Below are 16,129 nucleotides of genomic sequence, written 5' to 3'. Positions count from 1 at the left end.
AGAGAGGGAGAAGCAGACTCCCTGCTGAGCAGGGAGCTCCACACAAGACTCCATCCCAGGACCCCAGGATTATGACCTGAGCTGAAGGCAGATGCTTAACCGACTGAGCCACCCAGGCACCCCATGAAACCTCAAGTTTATTTTCATCCAAGTAACTTTGAATTAGTATTCTGTTTGAAGTCTTGAAACAATCCCACCTTACCTCATATCCTGTCATCTTTTAACACTAAGTAAAGCATAAATTTTGGTTTCCTCTATCATCTTCGGCATTCTAAAACCATGTTGGGCTTTGTCTCTTTTATTCTAAGCTCCTACTTCTTCCATTCTGTATCACAATTATTTCTACCCTGTCCTGTAAAATCCACATTCAATGATTTTAAAAACCTCTTCTATATGCTTAACTATTTTAAAAAATGCTTTTACCCCCTCTGTCCTTAGCCTAATATGACCAATTCTATAACAACTTGGCATCACCCAGAATGCTCTAGATCAGAGATCCTATTATCAAGAATTCCCCCAAGAGAACAGATGAGGATGGAAACCTTAGATTTGTAGGGACATGGATCTACACAATAGTGTGTGTGTGTGGATGGTGCCTATTTCCAGCAAAGCTTCACTACTTGGATATAGCAGCAAATAGACCATTCCCTCCCATATCTTCAATCCTTCTGGAAGGTTCCTTTCATACAGTCTGTTATTTTTATCTCATTAATAAAAATAAAGCCTCTGAATCTGTTACTATATTGGCAACTCTTATTCATTTTTTTACATATTCACCAGATATCCACCAGATATTTATCAAGTCAGGCACTGAGCTAGGCACTAGGAACACAAATGTAAACCAGAATAGGCAAGGTGACAAGACCTTCTGTCTCCAGATTGAGAGAAATCCACCATGTTGGTGGCCTCTCTCATAATCGAGAATGACTGAAGAATCAACCATCTAGGCCCTGTTTTAGCCCCAAAACATACTCACCCTATGACTAAAGGAAACACTTTTTCATTTATAAAATGTGAATAATTAAATAATCACTAATGTACTGTCAATTGCACAGGGTAGTTATATAATTCAAATAAGTAAATATATGTAAAAACATTTTGTTCATTTTACACTTAGTATACTTTTTCTGATTATCATTTTTATTTTTGAAAAAACAGATTAAGATGACTTTACAAATGATATTAAATTATGGTAAATGACTACCTCATATCTTTATTTCATTAAGTTGTATTCAATATATCCAGTAAAAAATAAAGTATAAAAACAGTATTATTTTGTTTTACTAATTACATTTTTCAAGCACTTTTTTTTTTCCTATTTCATAAGAAATATTTACCACTCCCCTTTCTTTTTCTCTTTTTTTCTCTCTGGTCCATATCTTTAGTCCTGTGAAACAAGTTAAGTATTAAGAGACACAAACATTGTTTGCTAAGGGGTGGCTATAGCCATTTCATAGTGCATACACTCATTGCATATTTCCCCATAAGGTGAGTTTTGAGCAAATGAGGTATGTATAGTCATGTCCTATTTGCAAGTCAAGAAAAAAATAATTTTTTAAACCAATGTGTAGAGATTTTAGGGAGCAAATTATTTTCTGAATTTTTAGACAATTCAGAAAGCAGTGTTCCTGATTATTCTCAGAAATGGGGAAACTGTTCATCAAGGTTCTAGATCACTTTGCTGTTCAATAAGGAACTTATAAAGAAATATGTTAATATTTTAAATTATGACAGGTTCTCATACTAAACCATGAAATTTGGGGCGCCTCAGCAGCTCAGTCCTTAAGCGTTTGCCTTCGGCTCAGGTCATGATCCCAGGGTCCTGGGATTGAGCCCCGCACGGGCTCCCTGCTCAGCAGGAAGCCTGCTTTTCCCTCTCCCACTCCCCCTGCTTGTGTTCCCTCTCTCGCTATATCTCTCTGTCAAATAAATAAAATCTTTAAAAAAAAAAAATGAAATTTTCCTAATACTAAAGGTAGTGGTTTTTGTGAAAGATTGCAAAAAGAAAAATTCTAACTTGAATTTGAATATACTTGTTGATGTCTAATAACTGTTTAATATCCAGAAGCCTATTATTTAAGAAGGGGGGCACCTGGGTGGCTCAGTCGTAAGCGTCTGCCTTCGGCTCCGGTCATGATCCCGGGGTCCTGGGATCGGGCCCCGCATCGGGCTCCCCGCTCAGCGGGAAGCCTGCTTCTCCCTCTCCCACTCCCCCTGCTTGTGTTCCCTCTCTCACTGTGTCTCTCTCTGTCAAATAAATAAATAAAATCTTAAAAAATTTTTTTTTAATATTTTTAAAAAATAAGAAGGAAAAAAATTTGTTGAATTCTTAAATATTTCTACTAGGGGAAAATCTATTAACAATCAATCAAATGCAAAAATAGCTAACATATTTTGTGATTATCTAGTACTTTGAATTTATATGTTGTGTAAGTGATTTTCTGTAGCAGTGCAAACCGTAGATGAATAAATGTAACTAACTGGATGCGCAAATGTCCCTAACTCAAAACCCTAAGGACAAAATATAAGATGAAATGTTAGATGGTCAGTATTACTTTTTTACTTAACTCAGTTACAGTTGTATCAAGTAATATTCTAGTGATTTCTATATTGGCCATATAAGAAACCAGATTCAAAATGTTGCATTAGTCTTATTTAGTAATGGAGAACACCTAAACTGTCAGATCACTGTCATTATCTGGGAATCATGTGTTGCACTGATCACCCAATAATGCATAAATACTGAATAACAAAGAATTTAATGGCAATCTTTCTAATTGATTCATATAATATTCACATAATTGTAGTGTTATTTTTAAGCAGGAAGGATTTCCAACTAAATAAATATTCTACTAAAAAGTCTTTTATAAACACGTTTCTACACTGACAGGTTTTTATAACTTCTTGTGTTTAGCTAATGTCACCTGGTTTATCTGAAGAGCTTGTAGTACCACTGTTGGGTGATGCAGGTCTATTTTCATCTCCACTAGTTGCACCACCAGATGTTCCAGATGTACCTGCTATAAAAGAAAAGGATGGAAAAGAATAATCCCCAGAATTTCTTAAGCTAGGAGACAGCTAATTTGATTAAATTAACTTCCAACAAAAAATTACAAAAATTTCCATTTTTCTATATCAATAATATTACCCTTTATACATTTCCAAAGATATACTTCGACATACATTTATTTATTATTTTATTGGATTCTCATAGATTACATTCCCCATTTTTTACTAATAAGAAAACTGAAGTTACAGAGTTGAAGAATTCATTCACTTAATTGCATGATACTGGTTCTAGGAAAAATGTTTACATATGGACACTGCTTGGGCAGATGGGTTATTTTGGGATTTTTTTTCCCCCATCAGAAATGGTTATTGAACATTTCTCAAATGTCTTTTTAGGCTCTATGTAGATAATTAGTTATTTTTATTTCTCTTAGATCTGTTAGTATGAACTATATTAATGGATTTCCTAATTCTGAAAACACTTTCACTAAAAATTAATAGGAATTATTATTAAACCTTATTTTAGTGTGCTTTTGAATTCTAATTTCAGCCATTTGTTTGCTATGCAAACTCTTAAAATGCTCCCTTTTTTGGGCTTTTCACTTTCTCTTTTGATAAGCTATATTTTACAGTAACATTTTTATATAATCCCTTTAGCACCCTCCCAATTTTCTTTCAGGTAGTATCTACTGGTTTTCCCTTAATAAATAATGATTACTAATATTATTTCTTCTTCTTCCCATCTCCTCTTCTTGTTCTGTAGTTTCCAATTTAAATGCCATTTTCTCTCTTAATACTATTTGTTTTTACTACTTTAATAAACTTGAGCTTCTCTCATCTGGTTTATGAGCTTTAAATAATGTTTGATTACTATCCAATCAACAAGATTATCACATTTTCCTTCTTATTGCTGATGTAGGAAAAGATGTTGGGGTTCGGAGTCAACAGCCAAGAAAGTATTCTTGAGATGTCTTTGGTGCAAACAGGTGGTTTTATTAAAGCACGGGGACAGGACCGTGGGCAGAAAGAGCTGTGCTGGGGTCATGAGGAGTAGCCCATTATATACTTTCAAGTTGGGAGGGGGTTAGGGATAGTGTAAGTCTCTAAGGAATTTTGGAACAGGTTTCAAGGACCTTGAGGGAGCTAATATTGTTGGGAAAAGGTCATTCATTACTACCTAATAAAACCTTAATCATGAGACCCTTCCGATGTATATCAATGGGTCATATACTTGTCAGATGATTGCCAACATGTAGCTTGGGGGTAGAGATAAAGGAAGTTTCCAAAGGAATTTGTATACTTTAAAGTAGACTTCCTGGCAGTAGGGCTAAGATTGCCTTTGCACTTAGCAAAGTACTAACACTCAGGCAGCTGAGTTCCTAGAGGAATGGCACTCTGTTTCAAGCACTTGTCAATAGGCTGTTAAGTAGTAAGGAAATTTAATTTTTCTCTTGCCTTTATTTCCCACATCTTCCCCCATCTATTTATTTATTACTATGATATTTTTAGTTGGTCAAATATGAAACATTTATGCAGTTTTCTTCCACCTTTCTTTCAATTTTGGTTCCAGTTTTAGAGCTAGAGTTAAAAATAGTGCTATAATCATTTCAGTCATTCTCAAAGCATCTCTTTGTTGCTTAACACTCATCCTGTAGTGATTTTATTATGAAGGGCTCATGGGTACATAATTCCCTGAATTCCTTCATGTTTTTGACTATTTTCCTAGAGCTTGATACCTGAATTACATTTAGCTGCATTAACAACCCTTAGCCCACATTTTCCTTCCTTGAGTTTCTTAATGCTACTCTGTCTTGACAAGTCTGATACCAACCTGATTTTCTTTCTTTTTAAATGACTTTTTCTGTTTGCCTCAATGTCCAGAGAATGTATTTTTCAAGTCTAACAGTTTTCTAAAATAACTCACCAAATTGATTATTCAGGGTTTAATCTTCCAGGTATATGACAGGTCCTTTCAACATGGAAATTTAGGATTTCTCTTTTAATTGCAGGAAACTTGTCCTGATATACAGTTTTAAATATTAGTTCTCTTTCATTGCTTTTGCTTCTCCAGAAACTACAATTATATATATGTTGGATAATTTTATCTGTTTCCTGTAATGATGTCCAACTCTGATCTACTTAAACTTTTTAAAAAAATGTCTGCAATATTTTTTTGGATCTTCTCAATTCTATCCTCTACAGCTCCTGCCATGATTTTAGTCTCATATATTCTCTGCTGGGTAGCTTGTAACTTGGTCTGTATTTTTAGATAATTTTTCTTTATTTTTTTACTATTTCTCCTGAGTTTTCATCAGTCCACTTTAACATCTTCCTACTATTTATTTTGATCCTTAGTTTTTTAAATTTATAATTCTGATGTCTATAGCTGCAGTTTGTTGCTTATTTTAAATTCTTGTAATGTTCTGTTTCCTCTGTTTCATGACTAGATTTTTAGTTTGCTTGCTATTGCTGAGAATTGCTAAAAATGTATACAATGAATAGCTTTCTATAGATATTGAAATTTTGTTATTTATTTATTGCATTGGATTTTCCTGAAACATAGCAGGCGATCTTATGCAGTGAGGACAGAGAGACTTTTATGTGACTCACCAGATTTCTCAGATCAAGGGCTTCCTCTTATGTTGTCCATGTTGAAGGGAAGCTTCTTTTTTAAAGGAGCATCTCTCCTTTGTCTGTCTTCTAATTCTTACTTACTTACTTACTATCCTGTTTTCTTGAGGCCCTTGGCTTTGAAGATATTTTTTTTTCTTTCTTTCTTTCTTTTTTTTTTTTTTTTTTTTGACACCCAGGCTGCAAGGATTCCTCCACCTTCCCAGTGTCCCTCCCTTGCCTCCAACACAGTCAGCACCTTCACAGGGCTGCCTGGCCTCATTCTGTGAACTTTCCCATCTTCTTTCTTTGAACTCCACATACACTAGTGCTCTGATTTGCTAGGTCTCAGAACTTCTCTCAGCAGTCTCCATTCAGGGTGGAGCCCTTTCCCTCAAGGGGTAAACCCTAGTTGATGCTATCTATATTCTACCACTATTAAGTAATTCTCTATACTCTCCTCTCCTCTGGGATGCCCTGACCTGAATCTCAGCTCCACTATGAGCCCCAGAGCCATCTTCCCCAATCATTGGAGTCTCAGTCCGCTCTATCCCTCCTAACTCCCTAGGTGTGGGCCCAGTGATATTTATAGTTTGCAGAAGGAGGTATGTGTAGATTCTAATGTATACAGCCACCATTTTCCTGGCTCTTTTTTCCCCCCACTGGTTCCCCATTGAGCTTAAATGCTACCCAATTCTAAGATCATCAATGCAAATTAAAAATCAGATTAGTCTAGATCACACCCTGCTGAGGGAGGTATGGTTGGACACAGCTGAAAAGTGAGGACCAGCCTTGTCTGATTTCTCAGGACTTAGAGTTCTAGTGCCTGCTTCCCCAGGGGTGCTGCCACCTCTAGTTCCAGGGGTTGGCTTAGACTTGGCTTAATTTTACAATAGAAACACAAGTTAGCTGATTAAAATATGAACTTGATCATTTTTGGAGGATGGCTTGTGAAAAGACAAAAATTTAAAATAAGAGGCTTAATTCTTTCTGGTACAAATAAGGAGAGACTTCCCCCTTCCTTTTCTTAGACCATTTGCTTTAGAAAATTTGTCATTTCAGATGTTTTCTCTGTCTTTGAAATGTATGTAAATCTTTTTAAAAATCTGAATAGGCTTCTTCCCAGCTTAATGACCCCAGGAAGGTCTTTCTCAAGGCCTTGGGAGCTATCTCTTGGAAATGTAAGCATCAGGGTAGATAGTACCCTTATCTCCCTCTAGGGACAAATCTTCCTCCCTCATTAAGATTGGAGTTTATTTCCCCTCCTATAAAACCAGTTAAGTAACCAATTGTCATCCCAATTAACAGGTGAATTTAGGATAAGCTCTGTATAATAAATGCTGTTTTAAGGTTCCCTTAGTTGAGAACCAGTAATCATTTTTCTTGAGAAAATGTATGTAAATGTGGTCTGCTTGTAAGATTCCTGTCTACAATCTCTAAGTGAATTGCCCATAATTTGCATCACTTTCTAGTTTAATACTTATTCAATTATATACCTGTTTTTTGTTTTGTTTTTTTTTTTCCTCTACTGTCTTTGGGGCCTGGGTCTCTGGCCCAGGGTTTACCCCTTGAGGGAAAGGGCTCCACCCTGAATGGAGACTGCTGAGAGAAGGTCTGAGACCTAGCAAATCAGAGCACTTGTGTATGTGGAGTTCAAAGAAAGAGGATGGGAAAGTTCACAGAATGAGGCCAGGCAGCCCTGTGAAGGTGCTGACTGTGTTGGAGGCAAGGGAGGGACACCGGGAAGGTGGAGGAATCCTTGCAGACACCCAGAGACCCAGGCCCTGGGTGTCAAAAGAAAAAAAAAAGGAAAGAAAGAAAGAAAAAAAAAAAAGAAAAACCAAAAAAAAATATCTTCAAAGCCAAGGGCCTCAAGAAAACAGGATAGTAAGTAAGTAAGATGGTAAGTAAATCTGAGAAGATTTTGTTTTCAATTCTATGACCCCAACAGCTGAAATATGACTGCTCTTTATTCCCATGAAATTGAATATATCCAAAAATTCCATTCAACTCACTCATGTTTTCATGTTTTGCTCAAGTTAAAGCATATAAATATAGTCATAGTGCACTGATCATGTTTCCACTTTATTTTCAAGATAGAATAATTCTGTTGTTCTTAACTCCAACTAATCAGTTCCCTACTAGAATTTCCTCTTGAGTTCCCGTTCCAAGCCTGTCATGGAACATTTCCTCGATTTTGATTCTTTTCTGCCATACATGGTATTTGCCTTTGCATGTATGTAAATATTAATTTCTTCTGCTCAAAAATCAAATTCTAAGGGAACAAGTATATGACTATTCTATTTTATAGAGCACTCAGTATGATGTTATTCACAAAACAAATAGCTCTTGATTTATTTCTGATCTCCAGTTTTGACATTACACAAATAATAATAATTAAATTCTTTAGGAAACATTGTCTCTGTCAAAATTGTAAGTAAAGAAATCACATTTCAATTGTCTGGATTTATTCTGATTATGCTCTTTCAATACCTGGTGTGCCAGAAATGGTTTCACCAGCAACTACAAAAGTGGCTGCAAATCCCCTTTCTGCTGATCCTAATTGAAAAGAACAGTGGCACTCAGTCCCCAGTTGGATTGTTGGATTTAGCATATAATAACAAAAGACATCCCATGAATTTGAAACCCAAATAAAAAGCAAACAATCACATCCCAACGGAAAATACTTATACTAGCATTCCTTATTTATGTGATCACATTTCAATGGCATCTTGCATTTTTAACTGGCGATTCTAGTCTAAATATACATTTGTAATACAAAGGATCAAATTAAACCTGTTCAATAGTCATAAATTCACAGCCATTAAAAATCTACCCATTGCAAAATTGACTTAAATATCTCATGAAAATTTGAGTTCCTAGGTAGGCTCATGATGGAGCACTATAAAAAGGAGCAGGTAAACCTGCACCTTGCCTGCAGAATTCCAGCTGGCCTGAAACCAGTGAAAGGTGATCTAGGTGTGATGCCATCACCAGTTCCAGTGGAACTTCCAAGAGGCTCCCCTGTTAAAATTGATTAAATGTGTACTGGGATAGCATATGCATTAATATATATTTAATACAGACCAATAGTAATTTTGAAGGAAATATTTGGAAATGGTAAAATAAAGATCATCAACGAACTGTCAATCATTTTTATATCATTATACATTTTTCATCAATATTTGAATAATAAAAATAAATGAAATAAGCAGGGTTCTGATGAAAGACATCTCCTGTTTTGGTTTTGGTTTTAATTTTAAAAAAGCAATGTCCACAGAATGATATTCTCAACCGACTCTTATGGGGATATTTCCCCTCACGGGTCTGAAATGGAATCACCGGGGGTGATCAAGTAGTTCCATTCAAAACCAACACTCCCACCATATTGAGGGCTTTGGTGGGGCAAAACACAATGTGCTGCACTCTGCTTTCAACGTACGTCCACAACACTGATTCATGCAATTGTTGCACATCTTTGACCATGTGAGGCCTCAGGTATCCTTTGCAGCCAAGACGGCACAGCATGACCCTATCCCAGTCCAGACCCAGTCTCGGAAGTCCAGAGGTGGCAATCTGGGAATACCTAATACAGCCTGCTCTGTTATCCATCACGTCTGAGCTGATGTTAGAGAAACACTGCCATGAAGCCCACAACAAACAAGGAGGGGGGCTCATGAATACGGGCACTACCAAACTGAAGAGTAACTAATTCCTCAGAAGCCACTGGCAACGTCCCGCAGGTCAGGAAGAAGATGCTTTCCACCTTGCATTTCCATACCTGGATTGCCTCCTGACATGGTGCCTGGGGCAGTTGATTCTACCCTTGTCTTCTGACTCCCAGGTGCTGTTGTGAGGCCCTCTGAAACTTCTGCGAACCCTGACAAAACAGTGGGGAAAGGGATTTACTTCCACAGTGGCAGGATTCTGCATATGCGTCTTCCGGGATAAGACAGAATGGAGGTTGCTAAATCCAAAGCATCCTTTAAGGACTCCGAGCATGTCCGCAGCTAGATATCTAATACCCGTCTAATATCACCTACAGCTCAGTCATGAGGTCGACCTGTGTCATGTTCAGTGCCACTGCACACGTGCTAAAGTGTATGTATATCATGACTTGTCTGATTTCCCTGTGCATGGCGCTCCTGGGCTACGTTCCAGGGGCGTGCTGTGTTCTTTACCTCCTCTGGGTGCTACAGTAGGGCTACCGGTTTCTCCGGAAAAGATACAGCACGCTCAAAATTACCCTGCACTGAAATCCATTCATTTACTCTGACAGAAGCCCTCACGAGTCGGCAGTGTTGGCATTCCCATTTAAAAGACGGGGCTCAGTGACCTACCCCAGGTCACCCGCATAGTGGGCAGCAGATCCGGGAGCCAAACCCAGGCAGTCTCACCCTGGACTTTTGACTCTGATGGTGCTTCGCAGAGCATCTGTGCCAAAACAGCAATACTCTACGATTTCCAATCGGCCCAACTTGGAGGCTTTGGAAAAGGGCCATAAAGGTTGACAAATGACATTTCACACAGCAAACGCCAAGAGAACATAGGCTTTGACTCAACACAGAGAAAACCCCTGTGTCAAGTCGCTACTCAGTTCTTACCACAGCATGAACACACACTTCTGGATGGCACTCCTTGGTGGACCAAACTGGGAGGAGCCCTGCTGCAAGCCCCTGTCCCTATTCTGGCCTGACGACAGCCCAAAGACGGAGCTGATTGACTTGTCATCATTCCCCAAGAACTCGGACCCGGATGTGTGGAAATAGACACTAAGTGGTCTTTCCCATCACACTTCAGGGAATTCACTACTCTCATTGGAAGCACAACCAGTTTCTTGGTTTGGGCTGCTGTACACGTGATCTTTGAACATATTATGGTCACGCGCTCAGGAAGTCCGCCCAGAAACTATCTACAACGAAAACTTTAAATCAGGAAATTTGCTAGGGGAACACAAATGTAGGAAAAGAAAATCGGGCCACGGGTCTGCCAATAAATACATAAGGGGAAGTCCCACTGTGTGTACTAAAGCGACGCTTTCTGACGGCACGGGATGCACTTTTGATTCATCCTGAAAGCGATCAGAACCACGGACGGATTCCAAGGAGTGGAGTGACAGGGGCACAAGTGGAATTTTTGGAAGTTCCCTGGGTTGGGGTATTGACTAAGCATTAGTTGGGAGGGACGTGGCGAAAGAGTGGAAATGTCCTCAACCGTCATATGCATCAGGTGCTTTGAGTGCTTGTTCAGACACTTTGCTGGGCTCCTCCTCCAAAGCTTCTGGTTCTAGGCAGGTGGGCCTCAACACTGGCCTTCCTACAAAGTTCCCAGGAGATGTGGATGCTCTGGTCTCACAGCCACACTTTGAACCCTTCTGGCTCACAGGAAGGTGAGCTATGTGCACGACTGCAGGTATTCAGTGGAACACGTGCAACGGCTGAGCGGAAGCCCAGGCCAATGGGACTCCGAGGAGAGGAAACTGGACAGGGACTTGAGAGCAGTGACTGACTGCCTATGGGAAAGGAGTGAACTCGGGCTTCTTTGCTTTGAAGCAAAATCATCCATGCTGGCACAATGGCCCCCCTGTTTTCTTCTGGAAACCAACAGGACTTGAAATGCAGTCCACGATGCACACAGATAAGCATATTCTCCTTGGCTTTTCCTGGATGCATGCTCTTATGCACACATCCCAGAGCTGCGGAGCCATTCCAGAGGAGGCTAAGGGTTCTGGGTTCTAATCGTGCCTCTGCCGCTTTTGAGACAGACCTTTCATTATTTTCCTCCTTCTTCCGAAGAAAGGTACCCATCTGCCATGGTGTCAGTGGGATTGGAGTCCCCTGTTTTAACTTTGAGCGTACACCCGAAAGTTCAGTGGGCCACAGAAGGGTCATTGATATGGGAATCTTTCATATAGAATTGCTAGTGAATTTAGGCCCAAAGCCACCGGCTGACCAAGCACTGACACTGGACCCCCAGTATAGAATGCTGTGCAATTGGTCCTGCCTTGAAATGCAGGACTACGGGTGCAATGAAGCCATGGAAGACATGGCCTTTGAATCATTTCTTGGTGTGGCCTGCTCTGAAGCCTCTGTCCCTTGTGCCTTTCCCTTCAGGGTGAAAACGACAACAACAACGACAACAAGTACAACACGTACAGCAAGTACAACACCACCACCACCACCAACAAAACCAAACAGCAGCTGCCAAAGGGCATACGGGCTATCACTTCTCAAGGTAACGGGTCAGATGTCTTTTAGTCTGTCAACTACTGTACTGAGCAGCATTGCCTGACACCAGTTGCTGCGCCATCGAGGCAATCCTTTATTGGGAACTCAATTTACCTGCTTCGCGCCCAGGGCTGGTGAAGGTGGGGCCCACTCTAGTGCTGCCTATGCTGCCACCAGGCAGGGGCGTGGAACCCGGACGTCCAGCAACACCTGAGAAAAACGTACAATGAACTTCTCATTTCAACCATACTTGGACTTTATTACCAAAGGGTGATCTAACCCTTCAGGCAGTTCCCACCACAGAAAATGGAAGCCGGAATCCAGCCACTTTCTCTCCACACTTCCCTAAGGGTTTGTTCTCGTGTAACTTTCCTCCAAGATTTTCTCATCCTCCTTGCTATTTCCTTGTTGGGGTTGTTGCTACTTTCTTTTGCACAGCCATGTTTTCTGCTTCTCGAATTGCGTCACACGAGGTCTTCCTAGATTTGTCTCAGTCAGGTTGCTTTCATAGAAATGGAAGCTTCCGCCCTCATCACACTGTCCCTCAGGCATGCTAGTAACAATGATGAAATGTCATGACGTAGCTAATTGCACCCTTCCACTTCAAACACGGAAGGGAGCAAAATATACCATCTACCATTAGAGTACGGCACATTTTCTCGTGCCCTATACGGCTTTGTCTTGAAAAATTTGGCGCTCCATGGTATTGAGTTCTGTTAGAGGTACTACATTCGTCCTAAATGATACAGAACAAACTGAAACTAGAAACCATACGATAGCCAGTCAATATACCCTGGTCACAAACAAGGTAAATTCCAGCCTTTTGAGTTAGAGGCTGAAATCCGTGTGGAAAGCTCAGTCAATTCCTTGTGTGCCAGGTTTTCTCAAAAGCCATACTCTCATATAATTTCTTTCCCAGAAACCCAAAGTTCCAGAGAACTTTCACTCTTCGAATTTTTTTTTTTTTTTTTTTTTTACGTAAGCAACCAGAAAATAATTTACTAACCTGTACTGAAAGCTTCAGTCTCAAGACCACGAGCTGTTCCTGAGAAGAAAAAGAGAAATGACGGGCCACTTTGTGACGCAGTCATGTGAGCCTCTGACCATTGATTAAGGTTCTGGTCATGATCTCAGGGTTGTGGGATGAAACCCCGAGTTGGGCTCCGAGCTGGTTGTGCAGCCTACCTCAGAGACTCTCTCCCTTCTCCCTCTGCCCCTCTACACCCACCACCACAAAGAAGAAAAAAGAAAAAAAGAACTGGGCTCAGAAACGTTAAGTGATTTCTGCAAGATTGCTCCCAGTCTGTGACAAGGCTGGGACTGGGAGCCAAGTCACCCAGGACCTCGGATTGCAACCCATATGGCATTATACGGAACGTGCCTCTGTGTCTCATGAACTGCCTCTTGTAGTTTTCTTAGTACCCACTCCACATACTGATGGAATTGGTATGCCTTCGACTACAGAAACACCCAACAGAATATCAGTTAAGTAATAAAGGGTCCTTTCTTGACTGCTTCACACAATGGATAGGAGAAATACGTTAAGTGGTGTGAGAGAAGTTTGAGGTGAGATTTCTCAACAATAGCGGCAAGCTTGAGTTGACAAGAATGGTCAGCTCAGTGGCAAGCACACTCCACCAACAGACCAATACAGATCCCATCTTGTCTCACTGAGGACACGTTCATTGGACACGCGGAAATTACGATGTCTTGCTGATCTGGATGCAAGGCTCACGCAGAAAGACTCTTTGACCACGGCCCACAGAGACTCTCAAGAGTAGAATGATGCAGCAGGATAGACCCCGCTACTCCAAAAGAGTCTGGCGCGGATTCCATTTCCCAGGATAGGTTTCACCTTTGGGGAATTTCAGTGATTCTCCTATGAGCTCCTTCAAACTGAACACAACAACCTTTCCTTAAAAGCGGCACGATGCCGTGGAACAGAAGCAACCCTTCTCCCAGACGTCCACATCTGAACAGGCTCTGATGCACGTGGGGTTAAGGGGAACACAGTGGCTCACCAAAGAGGCTAGAGCACAGATTGCACAGTTTTGTCGCACATGAAGGACAAGACACCTCTCTGGGCTCTTCCTTGTCATTGGGTGTGGCGAGCGGGGCAACAGGCTCACTTTATATTGGGAAGAGGATCTCAAGGACCCATGTTTAAACAGGGTCCAAAGACTTCTCTAAACTCCTTTGCAGATGGCAGAACTGGAGTACATCCCACTCGGGCTATTTGACTGTAGCTTGCCCCCCACCCCCACCCCCACCCAACCCCCCACCCCCTGGCCGCAAATGACCTGCGGGAGATAGAAGTCTAAACGGGTTGATCCAGTGACCACAATACGGGGAAGCTATTACTGACAGGAATATAGAAGGATCCACTTTCCTTCACACTTCAACTGTCAAAACTGATGAAGCATTACTCTTCTCCTTCATTTTGCCGTCCATAACCAGGGCCAGTACGCTTGATTTTTCTTTCCTTCACTCACAAATGAACTTACATGCCTACAGTACTCGATATTGTCATTCCTGCATCTCACCTTCTCTGTCGCCAAGATATAGCTGCTCCCAGGAAGAGGTGCCTCTGCCGAAATAGTCATAGCTCCGCGCACTACGAGGGAGCAATCCACTCCAAAAAGTGTCAAAGTGACCGTGTCCATTTATTCTTACCCCATGAGAAACATAGGTAAAATAATCTAATTCACTGTATTATTTTTACCTTGTTGAGTTTTCATCTCGTAATGGACTGAAGGATTTAAATAAAATAAATAAATGTTCCCCGCTCCTACTGAGATTTTCTGATTACTTGAAGGATCACGTCAGGTCCTATACAAGAAATCATTTTGCCATTTGCCCTGAGCGGATGCCCTTTTACTCAGTATACACGTCTGAAAGGTCAGCTCAAGGACTCTCCATAATAGGTCCCCTAACAAGCAACCGGTTTGGTAGTACCGAGTTGGCCGCCTGTGCCAAATTATCCTATTTCTGCTGAAAATAACCCCCAAAGTCGATCTGAATCCAGCAACTATTATGTTTCTGATGACTGAAAAAATAGCAAACGCCTTGGCTAAAATCTAACTTCATTGGCACAAGGAATCCTTCTTTTAAAAACGGGCTCGTGGTAAGAGAGTGCATGTGACTGAGTCCTTCCTGGGTCTTACACTAAGCTGCACTGTCACAGTCACAGTCACAGTGACTCTTTCCTCAAGTCCTCTAAGGTAGATATATATCCTTGCCACTCAACAAATGAGAAAACGGATGTTCGGAGCGTAGGAAGCCTTCAGCTAGGGTCAGGCAGCTGGGAAGGAGAACAGAAGGGATTCCAATTCTTATCTCTCAGCCTCTACATCCCACTCCACTCAGCTAGTTCTCTATCATAGCCCGATGTAATTACGTTCTTTCTGTGGTGGATGCTCTCTTAGAATAAGCTCCTTATACCAAGAGGATGCCTACAGAACCTCTAGCTGTAGCATTCTGAGGATTTCACCATCTGAGACAAGAAGAAATGCATTTTGACATATCAAATTGTTACGTCACAGAAACCCACTTTTGCATTACAAAAGCCAAGGCCTCTGAATGACATTCTCAACTCACTCCAACTTGCCTTTCATTGCTTGGGGCTCTGGCGGTCTCACCGGCCGGTGATCCAGTAGTCCCTTTCAAGGCCAACACTCACTCTGTATTAGGAGCTTTGCTGGAGCAGAACAGATTGTGCTGCAGTCTGCTTTCAACGCACTTCCCCTGCACTGGTTCATGCAGTTGTTGCAGGTCTTTGTTCATGTCTAGCCTCAGCTCTCCTTTGCAGCCAAGACGGCACAGCATGACCCTATCCCAGTCCAGACCCAGTCTCGGACGTCCAAAGGCGGCAATCAGGGAATGCCTAATACACGCCGCTCTGCTATCCATCACGTCTGAGCTGATGTTAGAGAAACAACGCCATGAAGCCCACAACAAACAAGGAGGGGGGCTCATGAATACGGGCACTACCAAACTGAAGAGTAACGAATTCCTCAGAAGCCACTGGCAACGTCCCGCAGGTCAGGAAGAAGATGCTTTCCACCTTGCATTTCCATACCTGGTCTGCCTCTCGACGTGGTGCCTGGGGCAGTTGACTCTCCCCTTGTCTTCTCACTCCCAGGTGCTGTTGTGAAGCCCTCTGAACCTTCTGCGGTCCCTGACAAAACAGTGGGGAAAGGGATTTACTTCCACAGTGGCAGGATTCTGCATATGCGTCTTCCGGGATAGGACAGAATGGAGGTTGCTAAATCCAAAGCATCTTT

This window comes from Halichoerus grypus, chromosome 6, assembly GCF_964656455.1.
Source record: "Halichoerus grypus chromosome 6, mHalGry1.hap1.1, whole genome shotgun sequence".
Classification (NCBI taxonomy): Eukaryota; Metazoa; Chordata; class Mammalia; order Carnivora; family Phocidae; genus Halichoerus; species Halichoerus grypus.
This window is presented reverse-complemented; position numbering follows the sequence as displayed.